The sequence below is a fragment of the Drosophila mojavensis genome, unplaced genomic scaffold, assembly GCF_018153725.1.
Source record: "Drosophila mojavensis isolate 15081-1352.22 unplaced genomic scaffold, ASM1815372v1 contig_136, whole genome shotgun sequence".
NCBI lineage: Eukaryota > Metazoa > Arthropoda > Insecta > Diptera > Drosophilidae > Drosophila > Drosophila mojavensis.
This window is the reverse complement of record NW_025318667.1, coordinates 7,807,929-7,821,487: the sequence shown is the minus strand read 5'-3', so window position 1 is coordinate 7,821,487 and position 13,559 is coordinate 7,807,929. Positions and strand designations below refer to the sequence as shown.

Here is a 13,559-nt window from a genome sequence, read left to right as displayed (position 1 = left end):
ATGAAACTCAACGAGCGACCCTTCAAACGATTGAGCTTGTCATTTGTGCGTGTGTGTAGAAACCGTGCTCAGAGCCAAAGAATGGAGTATGCGAACTTTTATATATTTCGAGCGGTATTTGATAAAGAAAAAGTATTTTATGTCCCTCTCTGACGGGGTTGGGGCAGCAGGAGGGCTGAGGTAACTGATTAACGTGTCCCAATATGCCCGAGCATGAATCACACTTCAACTATTTGAGATTACAGGCCAGAACTGGAATGACTAAAGACAGCAAAAGGCACAAAGAAAGAGAACAAGAATGAAAGCAAAAAAAAGAGAGATGAGCAGAGTGAGAGATCGAAAGAAGACGAAAAGGAATAGAGCGAGAAAGAGGGAGATGCAGACTGAGCAAGAGAGCGAGAAAAAGCCAAAGGACAAAAATTAGTATAAATGGAAACACATAGAGAAACGAGAAGAATACGAAATAAAGGGAAAGAGAGACAGAAGCAACAAGAAATAATGAGAAGCAGAGATAGGTAGCGGTAACAGAGAATGAGGCACAAAGAGTCAATTGCAATCATTATCATGCCATCCTTGGCTAGTTGCCATGGATCGAAGCATAACAATGGCCAGCCGAAAGGGCAACGAAAGGTGAAATGGGTTTTAATTTCAATTTGTACAACAATCCCGTTATATCAGCAAAGCTTAGGGCTGCCGCTGTTTTTATATAATTTCGTATGCGGATCTAAAAACAAAGTAGAAAACCCGAAATGCCAACGCAACTGGGCAGACAATCAAATAAAGTCACGCCGCTTTAACATTTGCGGTCGGCAGGAGGACGCGAGGGACGAAGTGATGGACAGTTTTAGCTGTGGGTAACACGATATGCACACACACACACACACACAACCACACACATAGACACGGCCACAGAGGCAATGCAAAAGGCTGCAGGACATGTACACGAAATTAATTTGCAACGAAGGGCATGGCACGCGCTCTCTTTCTCTCTATCTCTTGCTCGCTCTCTCTCTCTTTCTCACACACACACTTTTAATCCAACATGATATGATGCTACAGCAAAATGCAAAATGTAGCCGGAGTCCAGCTGCTGAACCTGAACCTGAACCTGAATATGCCGCCACGCCCCCACGCCACGCCGACTGACTGCAACAAAAATCAGAAAGCGGATTAAACGTATTCGTGAGAATTCGTCAACGATTTCACACCTGTTCGACAATCGCGCCAGCGAGTGGGTGTGTGTGTACGTGCGGTTGTGGGCTGTAGGCGTGGTCCGGCATAAAATGCCAATTAGAATTTCAAGTTCGCAGTCCGTTGGGCTACGCCACGCCTTTGGGCAACATCCCCGACTTTTTCGCCAACGCAAATTGTTTATCGCCTTCCGGGCGCTTTATTAACTTTACGGCTGGCCGAACTCTGACCCGTAGTCTGAGCAGGGATCTCAACTCTCTATCTCTCCGTCCCTCCCTCTGTCTCTACTCCGCCTCTCTCTCTCTCTCTCTTTCTCTCATTCTGTGGTCTCTCCTGGTCAGCGGCATTTTACGGAGTTTCGATTTTCATGTGTTTCAATTCGATTTGCTTTGGTTTCGGTTTCGCCACTTCATTCCGCTTTTCCTTGTTGTTGTTTTTCTCTCGCACCTTTCTGGAATCATTTCCTTCCTTTACTTCCATTTCATTCAATTTGTTGTTGCTGTTGTTTGTGGAACCCTTTCCCTCCGGCCGAGCGGAACGCGGAAATGCACTCAAAATATTAAATGCTTCAGTAGTTTGCAATTATTGTGCGCGTTGGCCTTGTGCTTAATTTATAATACGACTCCGGCGTGAGATTCTGCTACAGGAGTCCGCCGTACTCGCACAGCTGTCCGGCTGCTGACCATTTGCTCCGCCATTCGCGCCCCTTTGATGATTTCACATTGAACATACGCACTTTTTTAAAGCATTTACTTAAAGTCAATAGGATTGATGGCTAGTTGGGAACAACTAGGACTGGGACTAGAGAAGGACTAACAAGCTAATATCTAAGAGTTACTAATATGCGATAGGAGTGGGTGGTGTCCTGCCAGAGTCAGGGGCTGGGCTAGGCACAGGTCCATGGCTCGGGTAAATCGAAGTCGAAGTCGAAGCCAAAGTAGAGGTCAAAGTTGCCCTCAAGTTGTCTGGCGCAAAACTTTCAATTGCTGCTGGGTCTTATCGTTATTATCGTCGCTTTTATTACGCTGACCATACCTAAGGATGGGGCGTGGCAAACGCAACCGGAGCAGGGGTGTGTATTACTCATAAAGTATGTCATGTGTCATAAATGACAGATTCTTAGGCATGCTTCATTGATCCTTTTTTGGCCGCAACGCTTTTTACGATGCCACCACAGAGGCGAGCAGAGATACGGCACAAGATGCTGTGTGCGTGTGTGTGTGTGTGTGAGGAAGAGAGAGCGAGAGATAGATGCTAGCTAAATTGTTGCAGTATCTGCCGCACACACACACACACACACGCGCGTGTTTGAAGTTTGCTTTTGATAAATGAATGGATTTTCAAAGGCGACGTTAATGAAATACGCACACAACACGAAGCACACACACACACATAGCTCAGACAGAGGATGTTGGCTAGCTCGGCATGTGTTCCGTGTGTGTGTGCTTCTATATATCCTTCAATCTATCAAACTCACGTGTCCGTCGTGTCTCAATTTACTCGCTTAGTTTATGTTCAACTCGAGGAAGGCTTCTGCCTGCTTGCCTCTCTGCGTTGCCAAGTATTTTGATAGAGTCCGTTTGGCATATTTATGAAGTCAACGCAGCGGGCATTGAAAGGACACGAACAACAATGAGCAGGAGTGAGCACAGAGCGAAAGGCAGCAAGAGATAGATAGATATAGAGAGCTACAGAGTGGGGTGGCCATCGAAGCAATGAACCCAGTTGGCCTTTTAGCTAATGCTCTTGATTTTTGCATAGCAAAAATTCCAACGCTAGAAATTACTCTATTTGCATCCAGGTAAGAAGTGGGTTTGAGACATGAACACAAGCATGTACTGCTCAAATGAACCAGTTCAATTGATTTTAATGTCGAATGTGCTACGGACAGCATAGATAAATCTCAATTTGCTAGAGTCAAATCGTAGATAGGCATTTGAAAATATGTTATCGATATAAACTATTGAGAAATCATTAGCTGTTATCGCTATCGATTATCAATAAATTTCTATTTTGCTAGCCGAGCAAGTGAATGTTATTTGCACCATGTCTTTGCTATCAACTATCGATAAGTGACATAAAGCTGTTTCTTCGTTAAATTTTCTTAAATTAAGTAATGTCTACTTATATGTTTGCTATATATAGAAAACTATCTTCTTTATCGACTATCGATAAATCTTATGTTGCTTGCAGGAGCACTTAAATTGCTTTGCCACAGTTAGAACGGGTTTGGACTCACCCTCTCACTCTGTCTCTATCTCTACCTCTTTCTCTTACGCTCTCTATCTCTCTCGCTTTCTCTCTGCGTTTCACTCTCCTTATCTCTGAGGCAATCCAAAAATACTTAGCAGCCACGTCAAATGTCACTAAATAATGCAGAGAACCAATTACCAAGGCGAAGGCGAAATCAAGTGATCCCACTTGCAAATCCGCATTGCTCTTGTTGGTGTTGCAGCACTTCTCTTAGCTGTTGTTATTGTTGCTGGAACTGAAGCTGAAGCTGTTTGCGCTTTGTTTTCGCCTGCGGTGCCTGGGCGCTGAAAAGTATGCCACATCGAAAATCGAACCAAAAAGCAAAAGCAAAAGCAAACGCATTAAAAGCAACTTAATAATTCAGATCGAAGTCAGCAATCAGCGCCGCTGACATGTTGACAAACGACGCCGCCAACGACGCGGGCGATGCGGGCAAACAGCTTACAGCATACAGCATACAGCATACAGTATACAAGCGGAAAAAAGTAAAAGGGGGCGTGGCTGGGCTGGGCTGGGCGGTGGCGGGGGTAGGTCACGTGAGGATGAGGACAAGAGATTTACATTTTCAAAATCGAATGGCGACATAAGCCACCGCAAAGCAAAAGACACGCAACCACAGCCATAATGAAATCCATGATAAACAAGATAAACGAACTCAACAAAAAGTACATGCACACACACACGGAGAGAGAGACACATACTGGCGCACACTCTATCAATATTTATGCATGTGTGTGTGACAAGAGAATATCGCACGCTTGTCATATACTCTACTTAAAAACATGCGTAGTTGCTTCACATATATTTAAGGAGAGCTTGGACTGACTGAATCCTTTCGACTAATGTGAAATGAATCATTACGATGAATCATATATGAATCATTTCGATGAATCATATATGAATCATTTCGATGAATCGTAATTCAATCATTTCGAGGAATCATGTCGATGAATCGTAAATGAATCATTTCGATGAATCATATATGAATCATTTCGAGGAGTCATATCGATGATCATTTCGATGGATCGTAAATGAATCATTTCGATTAATCAGATATTAATCATTTCGATAAATCATATATGAATCATATCGATTAATCGTAAATGAATCATTTAGATGAAACATATGACATATATGAATCATTTCGATTAATTATGTATAAACCATATCGATCATATATGAATCATTTCGATGAATCATATATGAATCATTTCGATAAATCATAAGTAAATCGTTTAGATGACTCATTAATGAATCAGTTGAATGAAATTTTGTAGGCATTTGGTTAATCAACTGAAATATGCTTTCAGCCCATTGAAACATTCGAATAACTCAAAGCATTTGCATTTGCTAAGCTTATAAATATATAGAATTTACGCTCTGTAATTCATCTTGACTAAGTACGTCTCTTTAATAACAACTGAGCAGATGTAATTTGAGCAACATGTGAATCACATGGATGAACTCGAGATGACAAGCCCTCTCTGCTAGCAAGTATACCCGCTGGGAGTGAGGGCATGAGCAATGGAGTCGCGTCTTGCTGCCTTGGTGACAACCGCTGATACATTTGCTTATATCTATTTCAGTCATGCCGCTTCATGCGGAGACTCTGTTTTGGCATATCGGCTTGCAAAGCCACCACAGCGCTGGCAACCACCTTGTGGACCTGCCTCGCCCCGCCCACTGAGCAGCGCCAGCTCTGCAGCACCAGCCCACCCCCCTCAAAGCCACGGAACCGAAGCCTTTTGCTTCAGCCACTGCTGCATTGGCGGCTCATCTTTGGTCGTTGTCAATGTTGTCTTCGATGTCTTCGTTTGCAATCAATGAAAGATTTATGACAACAAATATATACACTCAAACACACACAGACACACACACACACGCATTGGCTTCTTCTTCTTCTTCGCTCTTTTTTTATGTCACATCATTATTTTTATTATGACGCTGCCGGCGGCGTCGGCCCGTTATTCGAGAGTGATTAGTGACTAAAAATGACAACAATAATAATTGCATTGGCTCTGCGTGTATGTGTGTGTGTGCGTGTGCGTGTATGTGTGTGTGTGTGCGTGTCGGCCACATGAATGATGTCCCATCCATGTTATTCGATATGATTCACAAATAAGTACAAATATTTGCTATCGCAGAGCGCTGTGCAGCTGAAAGCAGCTTTCCAGGAAAAACTGATTGGTTTATGCCACATGCCGTCGCTAGATGGCGCCAAATTGTCCGCCAGCAACGGCTACAGAGCCGAACAGCGCATTTCAGAGCACAATGCAGCACATTTTTCAGCTTTAGCTTAAACAAATCCATGTGGAAATTTGAAATCAATACAGAGTTAGGGCACAATTAAATAAGGGAATCAAATGATTCTTTTCTAATTGACCGAGCGACTGAGGTGCATATGGAAGTGTGAGAGCGAGTGGGAATGTGAGAGAGAGAGAGAGAGAGAGAGGTGTGTGAGAGAAAGAGAGGTAGAGTGAGAGAAAGAGATAGAGAGAGAGAGAGAAAGAAAGGAGAGACAGACTTAGTAAGACAGCCATTTGGGTCAATGGAGCAGGGTCGTTATGAGTATCAGTGGATTAAGAAAAGACGGCCAGAACCTGTTGAAGATGACTAAAAGTTAAAAGCAGTTTTTCATCCTGATTTAAGAAGTATATTTATAATTACAAAAACAATATTAAACAAGAAATAAATGAGAAATAAGCCAAGCTCTCGAATGACTCGCTTCCATATGTTGACTCTCTGGCTTTGCTCGATGCAGCTGATCGGCGTGGTTCAAGTTTGGCTCAGTTTTCATGCATTCGGCTCGGTTCGGTTCCTTGGCTTTTGGCAAATTTGTAAGTTAGTTCCGTTCGACTTGGACATGCAACAGCAGTTGTAGTACGCTGTGTGTGTGTATGTGTGTGTGCGTGTGTGTTTGTGTGTGTATTGTCTCTATTATCTGATGTCTTCTGTCTGCTGTTTTGCTGTCTGCTGCTGCTGCCGCTGCTAGCTCACATTTTGACACTAACTGCATTTTGTAGACTTTTAGCCACGCCCCCAACAAACAGCTCTGCCGCCCAACTGTCCGTCTGTCCGCCCAGCGTCCCATTTGCAAGCTGTAAGTGAAATCTTTCAGTGCGTGTAAAATGCCGTTGCTCGGTTTTTGGGTGCCACGCCCACACACTTGCAACACCAACACCAACAACAACAACAAGAAGAAGCAACGAGTTGGACAACAATGAAATGCTTTTAGCATCGAGCTGCGAGCAGCGCCAAGCGAAATTAAGTTAACAACACACAGAGAAAGAACAAGAGAGAGAGAGAGAGAGAGAGAGACAAAGGGAGAGGGAGAGTGGGAGCGATAGAGAAAAAAGTTTTGTTCACTGTTTTTATTGAAAATTGAGTTAAAAAACAGAAAGTGTCGACGTCGGCGACTCGTTTGCTGCGTGTTGTATTTTATTTTAACATGCTGCTGCTTCTTCCAATTGTTACACACACTCACATACATAGATGACTGCATGCACTCACATAAATTGTTGTTGCATAGTTTACTTTTGGTCTATGCCCAAATCAAACACAATCATCAAAAAAAAGTCTTAAAGTAAAAATATTTTTAATTTTTTTTTTTTTTTTAATCAAGTGTAATTTATAAACGCTTGGCTAGCAATATTTTTTTGAGTTCTTTTCTAAATATTGACATTTTTTTTCCAAGTGTATTCTTAAGAAAAAAATTCTAATGAATTCTGAGCACTTGAAACAAGAGAAAACGAGTTGACTGTTCAAGCTAAGGTTTTTTTTTTTTTTCAGCAAATACTGCAACGTCTAGCAAATAGCTAATCAACTTTCCTTTTTTCTTTAAGTGTATACAGTGGAAGTCATATTTGCTTTAAGAAGTCAGCTTAGATGAGGACTCAGTTTATCAACTGTCTCTATTTCTCTGTTTTAAACGCTGATATAAATATCGATGAAGCAGGCTATGGCAATGACATATATGTATATGGATCTGACATATATATTATAAATTTCAGCTCCTGTTTGATGGCTTTCTCTTCATTTTCTCAAGTTATTAAATATTGTAAATTCAAATGAATGCGAGGCACAAGATTTGCTCAATTTGTTGATGGCCGGCTTCGCTGGCTGTCAGTTAACCAGACAAACTTGCGCTTAGGTGCTCCAAGGAATCTCAATAAAAGTTGTCGACAGGGCAATAACATCAACACAAACAGAGAGAAATGGAAACATAAAGAGCGAGAGGGAGAGAGAGAGAGAGAGAGAGAGAGAGAAAGGCAGGACAGAAGCTCTTTAGTGTTGCCAAATCAGCGCAGAGATCACACAGAGATAGCTGCGTGTGTGTCTGTGTGTGTGTATCTGTGTGTGTGTGTATGTGAGCATAAAATTTATAAATTATTGAATCTATGAAAATATGAACATCACGTACGCGACGCCGCACGCTTTAGCTGCTTTTTTTCCTCTGCTTCCTCTGTCTCTCTCTCACACACACACTCTCTTGTTAGGACGAACTATTCAGCAGCAGATACATACATCTACAGGCCATAGATACACGGATGCATAGATACAGATACAAGCAAGACAATCGCACAAAATGAACTTACAGTTATGCACAAAAAGCAAAGTATGTGTGTGTATGTGTGCGTACGTCAGAATATGCACAGAATTTCATTACGCTGCCTGCGTTCGTCGTTCGTTTTTATAAATAAATAAGTTGGCATCCCTGCCAACCAGCCAACCAGCCAGCCATCCAGACAACCAACCAGTGAGCCAGCTAGCTAGCCTGCCAGCCTGTTTATTTGTTTGTTCGTTTGTTTGTTGTTTGTTAAAGTTTGTTCATCTGTTTCGTCGCGTTCGACGTGCTCAACATTATTGGCGGCTTCGCTGGCTACACCAAGATACCGATTGAGGTATGGGGGTTGTAATAGACCCCCACCAGCACCGACCGAGCGCCCACCCACCACAGAAACTCCTATCTATCTGCCACCCGACACACCCCGCTCCAGCCCCGCCCCCATCTTAACCATAGTTTGAAAAGGCGTCTGCCAGCAATAACGGTGCCAACTAGAAAACTTTTCTAATAATTCGTTTGATGAATTTCTTTTCCACGACACCAAAAAACAAAAAAAGGAAAACGGGGCCAACGGAGAAGTCAGCAGTAAGCCAGATACGGGGAAAAAATAAGAGGAAGCGGGCGAGAAGTGGATATATATTCATTGCCTGGTCGCAGTTGGCGCAGCGCTCTTCGGGCAGACGCAACTGAACTATGATGGCAATGCATAAGAGCTTTTGGCAAATAAACAATAAACCAGCTGTCAGCCAGCTCTCGAAAATGTCGCAGCCCTCGCCTGATATTAAAAGGGGCAGGCAGGTGACTCCGACTAACTAATATGCAGATGAATGCGTGTAAATGCGGGATCTACTTTGGATTACTTTGAATGCATTCCTCAAGCATATTGAATCGCGCCTGTTGGATGAGTGATACACGCACTCACACACGCACGATAAGGCCCTGTTATAATGGACCCGAGGACATTCACATCACCTGAGATTGTCAACTATTTGTATGTGTGTTTCATCGATCTATTAGTGAACAGTCTATAGTCCAAAATCCATAGTCCATAGTCCACAGTCCACAGTCCAGTCTACAATCCATAGTCCATAGTCCACAGTCCACAGTCCAGTCTACAATCCATAGTCCATAGTCCACAGTCCACAGTCCAGTCTACAATCCATAGTCCATAGTCCACAGTCCACAGTCCAGTCTACAATCCATAGTCCATAGTCCACAGTCCACAGTCCAGTCTACAATCCATAGTCCATAGTCCACAGTCCACAGTCCAGTCTACAATCCATAGTCCATAGTCCACAGTCCACAGTCCAGTCTACAATCCATAGTCCATAGTCCACAGTCCACAGTCCAGTCTACAATCCATAGTCCATAGTCCACAGTCCACAGTCCATAGTCCATAGTCCACAGCCCACAATCCATAGTCGACAGTCCACAGCCCACAGTCCACAGCCCAATCCACAGTCTACAATCCATAGTCCACAGTCCATAGTCCATAGTCCACAATCCATAGTCCCTAGTCCATAGTCCACAGTCCACAATCCATAGTCGACAGTCCACAGTCCACAGTCCACAGCCCAGTCCACAGTCTACAATCCATAGCCCAGTCCACAGTCTACAATCCATAGTCCACAGTCCACAATTTACAATCCACAATCCATAGTCCACAGTCCACAAGCCACAGTCCACAAGCCATAGTCCACAGTCCACAGTCCATAGTCCATAGCCCACAGTCCACAGTCCATAGTCCACAATCCACAGTCCACAGTCCATATACTGCATAGTCCCCAGACCATAGACCATAGTCCACAGTCCATTGGAATAGCTAAAAGGAATATTTTCTGAACGATTGCCGTATAAATTTAAAAACAAATAAGATTTTTGGTGTTCAAAAAATCGAAGTGATTTATTTGAAACATTTTATTTTTGCATAACAGTTACTCCATTAAAACTGGACGCGAGCACACGTCCCCGGCATCAAGTAAAGGGGCGTGGTACCGTCCTGTAAAAGAAAGAACTTCGTTTAATATAATATAACCAAAAGAGAAGGCGTAAGTCAAAAGAGAAGGCGAAGTCTTGAGATAAAAATAATTATTTGTTTCGCACCTGAAAATCAACTCGAATTTTCGTTTTTTTATTTGAGAAGTTGAATCTTGATTATAGTTTGACTTTTGGACCGGCTAACGAAACTTTGATAGTTTCATATACATGTATTTTCCTAATTTGTCGTTTCTTATCCTTGTATTAGTTACTATAACTAAGAATCGGTTGTTGTGCGCCCTTGTGTATTGATTGGATCTCATTTAGATTCCTTACTTGACAATTTTTCGCTTACGACGCTAGCTGCAGCGCTCTGCTCATAGCGCGGTACCGTCCTGCGTAGTAACTTCACACCGATACATATAGATATATTTGTACAATATATCTAAATGGTATACTTACGATTTGAAGATGAAAATGAGAGAGCCAATCAAAACGTAACTAATGTCTAGATATTGAGTAGGTATGTCTCAAAGTTTGACACCTATTTTTACATCGTTTGAGTTTGATATTCAAGCGATTAATGAAACCTGCATACCACGCACAGTAGCTGTTGCTTGTTGCTAGAAGAATGCATATTAGAATCTTTAGATTAGGAACACTTTATAGGATCTCTTAGAAATACTTACATTATTTTTTTTATATGTATGTGCAATCTATATGGAGTGGCAAACGCGTTCTTATATCATGATATGATGATGTATGAGACTCGAAGATATTTGTATACATATATATATGCATATATGGTTGGATGTACATACAGATATATGGAGTGCAGGTAACTAACTATCTTTGTTCATGTCTATGTAATTGTGTATGTAACATATATATTTATAAATATATATATTACTATATGTATATATGAAATTGTATATGTATTTTGAATTCTTGTTGCAGTGGTGTTTGTTTTATTCCGTTGCGTTTATGTTCATAGTTTGCGCTAACATCCGCCAGATACGCCAGAGAGAAAGCGCTCGCCCCACACTTGGAAGGTCATTTTACATTGCTATGCATCATTGAATGATGGGTGTTGTTTTGGTTCGTATCTAAATCGAAAATCGAAATCTGAATTAGTCAAATTTAATTCCAAGGGCTACAAACTACGTATCGCACCTTCGTAAAATTGACCTTGAAAGCCGGTTCTTCATTCTGGGGATGCATTTGGATATATGTACAATATATAAGTTGACCGCAGGATCTAAAAATAAATTTTAAATTGAAACAAGTAAGAAAGCTTTAGTCGAGACTGCATAACATGATATATTGTCTGCAGTGGTGGCTTACTATGGGAACTTAATTGTTTAATAACTTTTCTTGTGGATGACTTGTAAATCGTGATCATAAAATTAAAGTGAGTGTATGTGCCCAAGCACAAGTCCCCAGTATTTGAAATACACCTTTTACAAATATGTGGATGAGGGGATGAATATGGGGGTGGAGGGTAAATTTTGACAAAAATCGAACTTCCATAAAGTACATATAAATCTACATTTAAAATTTGACGACTCTAATTTTAAAGATGTAAAAGATATAAATTTATTACTGGATTTCGATAATGTTTTAAATCGATAACAAAATAACGGGTTATCGACTTTTGAAGCAAAACTCGATATGCGCGTGGACCAATGAACAAATTTGAAGTTTCTAGCTTTTATATCTTCTGAGATCGACGCGTTCAAACATACGGACAGACGAACAGACGGACGGACGGACAGGGCTAAATCGACTCAGCTCGTCGCCCTGATCAAGAACCCATTTTCTATGGGTTCAGGGTATAAAAACAAAAACAAAAACAAAAAACAAAAAACAAAAAAAAATTATATGTGTATATGTATGTATGTATATGATTATATGTATATATGTATGATTACCGGCTATATAACAAACAAGAAAAATTCATATATTTATATATAAGTATAAAAGTAAAAAAAAAAAAAAAAAAAAACACAGATATATCTAAAACAATTGTAAAAAAAAAAAATAAAAAACAAAAATATATATGTTTAACGAATCTGCAAAAAAAACTCGCATATGTGGAAAAGATATGTAGTCAAAAAATCAAACAAACAACAAAAAAATAATAATTTATATATGTATATAAATGTCAAAAAAAAAAAAAAAAAAAAAAAAAAACAAAAAACAATATACATGTAAAACAAAAGCAAAAAAAAAAAAAAAAAAAAAAAAACAAAACAAATATATATATATATATATATGTTTTTAACGTTTCTGTAAAAAAAAACTCGCATAGGAAATTAACAAAAAATTAAAATTAAAAAAAAAAAAAAAAAAAAAATAGTTCGTATATAAATGTCAAAAAAAATATATATAGCTAAAATAAATGTACACATATTTATGTGTAAAATAAATACTTACTTTTATGTGTACAATATAATCAATATAAATGGAAATTATGAACACAAATTTTGTAATTTTTGCCAACCGTTCGGCGAAGCATTTTGACCAAACTGAATTTACATTTTACTTCACCTTGCCAAAAGTGATAAAAAAAAATTGAGAAAAAAATGGACCGAAAAATAAAACATTTCTAAAATTCGATTTACACAAAAAAAATTTAGAATTTTAGGCAGTTTTGACCCGCTCCAGTTGAGCTGTGAATACTGACTGACGATATTGTGTGAGCTCGTCTAGGTCCCTAGCTCGGAGCTTGGCAAAAGCCTACTTGGATCATCAAAAAAATGTGAGCATGGGCACAGCCAACTTGGATGGGTGCAAAATTTGACTAAAGTGTCGACAGGCTACAGTAAAATAATCTGAGCTTGGGCACAGCCAACTCGATTGGGAACCAAGTTTGACTAAAGTCTCGACTGAAAATCGGGCGTTGAGCTGTTTATTTGTACTTCAGCTGATTAACGAGAACTATAATAAATATATTTAAATTATGCGCATTACTTGAGACGCACGGAGAGAGAGAAGGAGAGAGAGAGAGAGAGCAAGAGAGAGAAACCCAACTGTAGCCAAGGCAAACACGTTTGCATTTGGTCTTAGCCGCCGCCAGCCAGCTCCATCAAGGCAGGGACCACAGCTCGTATACGTAATCTATTTAATGCAACCAAGCAAGCGTGCGGGCTATGTGTGTGCGTATGTGTATGGGTGTGTGTGTGTGTGTGTGTGCGTGTGTAGCTGCTCACTTTGGCATTATCAACTCATAAATATTTATTGAATTTTAAGAAATTTTCAAAAATTGGTTACAGAAGTAGCCAAAGGTCCGAGGCCAGCCCAGACCAGACCAGCCCAATCTCTGGCTCTGGCTCTGGCTCTGGCTCTGGCTCTGGCTCTGACTTCAGCTACTGCGCTGCAAGGGCGGGCAGCATCGACGACTTGGCTATCAACAGATATCCGTCATCGATTCTTCTTAGCCGCCACCCCTGCCGCGCACATCCCCCTGCCGCGAGCATCCGCTGCGCTGTTCGCCTGTCGTTCCGTTTGCATTCTCTTATTTGGATTATAATTTTTTCCATTTCACATATGAATGCGTTTGCTGTCGCTCTCT

General features: G+C 40.7%; 1 long non-coding RNA gene across 2 annotated transcripts; it reads right to left on the bottom strand.

Moving 5' to 3' along the window:
- Window positions 1-9,883: 9,883 nt before the first annotated feature.
- Window positions 9,884-12,694, bottom strand: LOC26527656. Of its 2 annotated transcripts, none has more exons than XR_001448998.3 (6): window positions 12,422-12,694; window positions 11,159-11,243; window positions 10,675-11,091; window positions 10,448-10,608; window positions 10,112-10,391; window positions 9,884-10,007 (listed from the first exon to the last, which is right to left on the bottom strand). It is a non-coding gene; the product is annotated as an uncharacterized LOC26527656 (long non-coding RNA). The 2 variants fall into 2 exon arrangements; XR_001448997.3 differs by having other exon boundaries at window positions 10,112-10,380.
- Window positions 12,695-13,559: the final 865 nt, after the last annotated feature.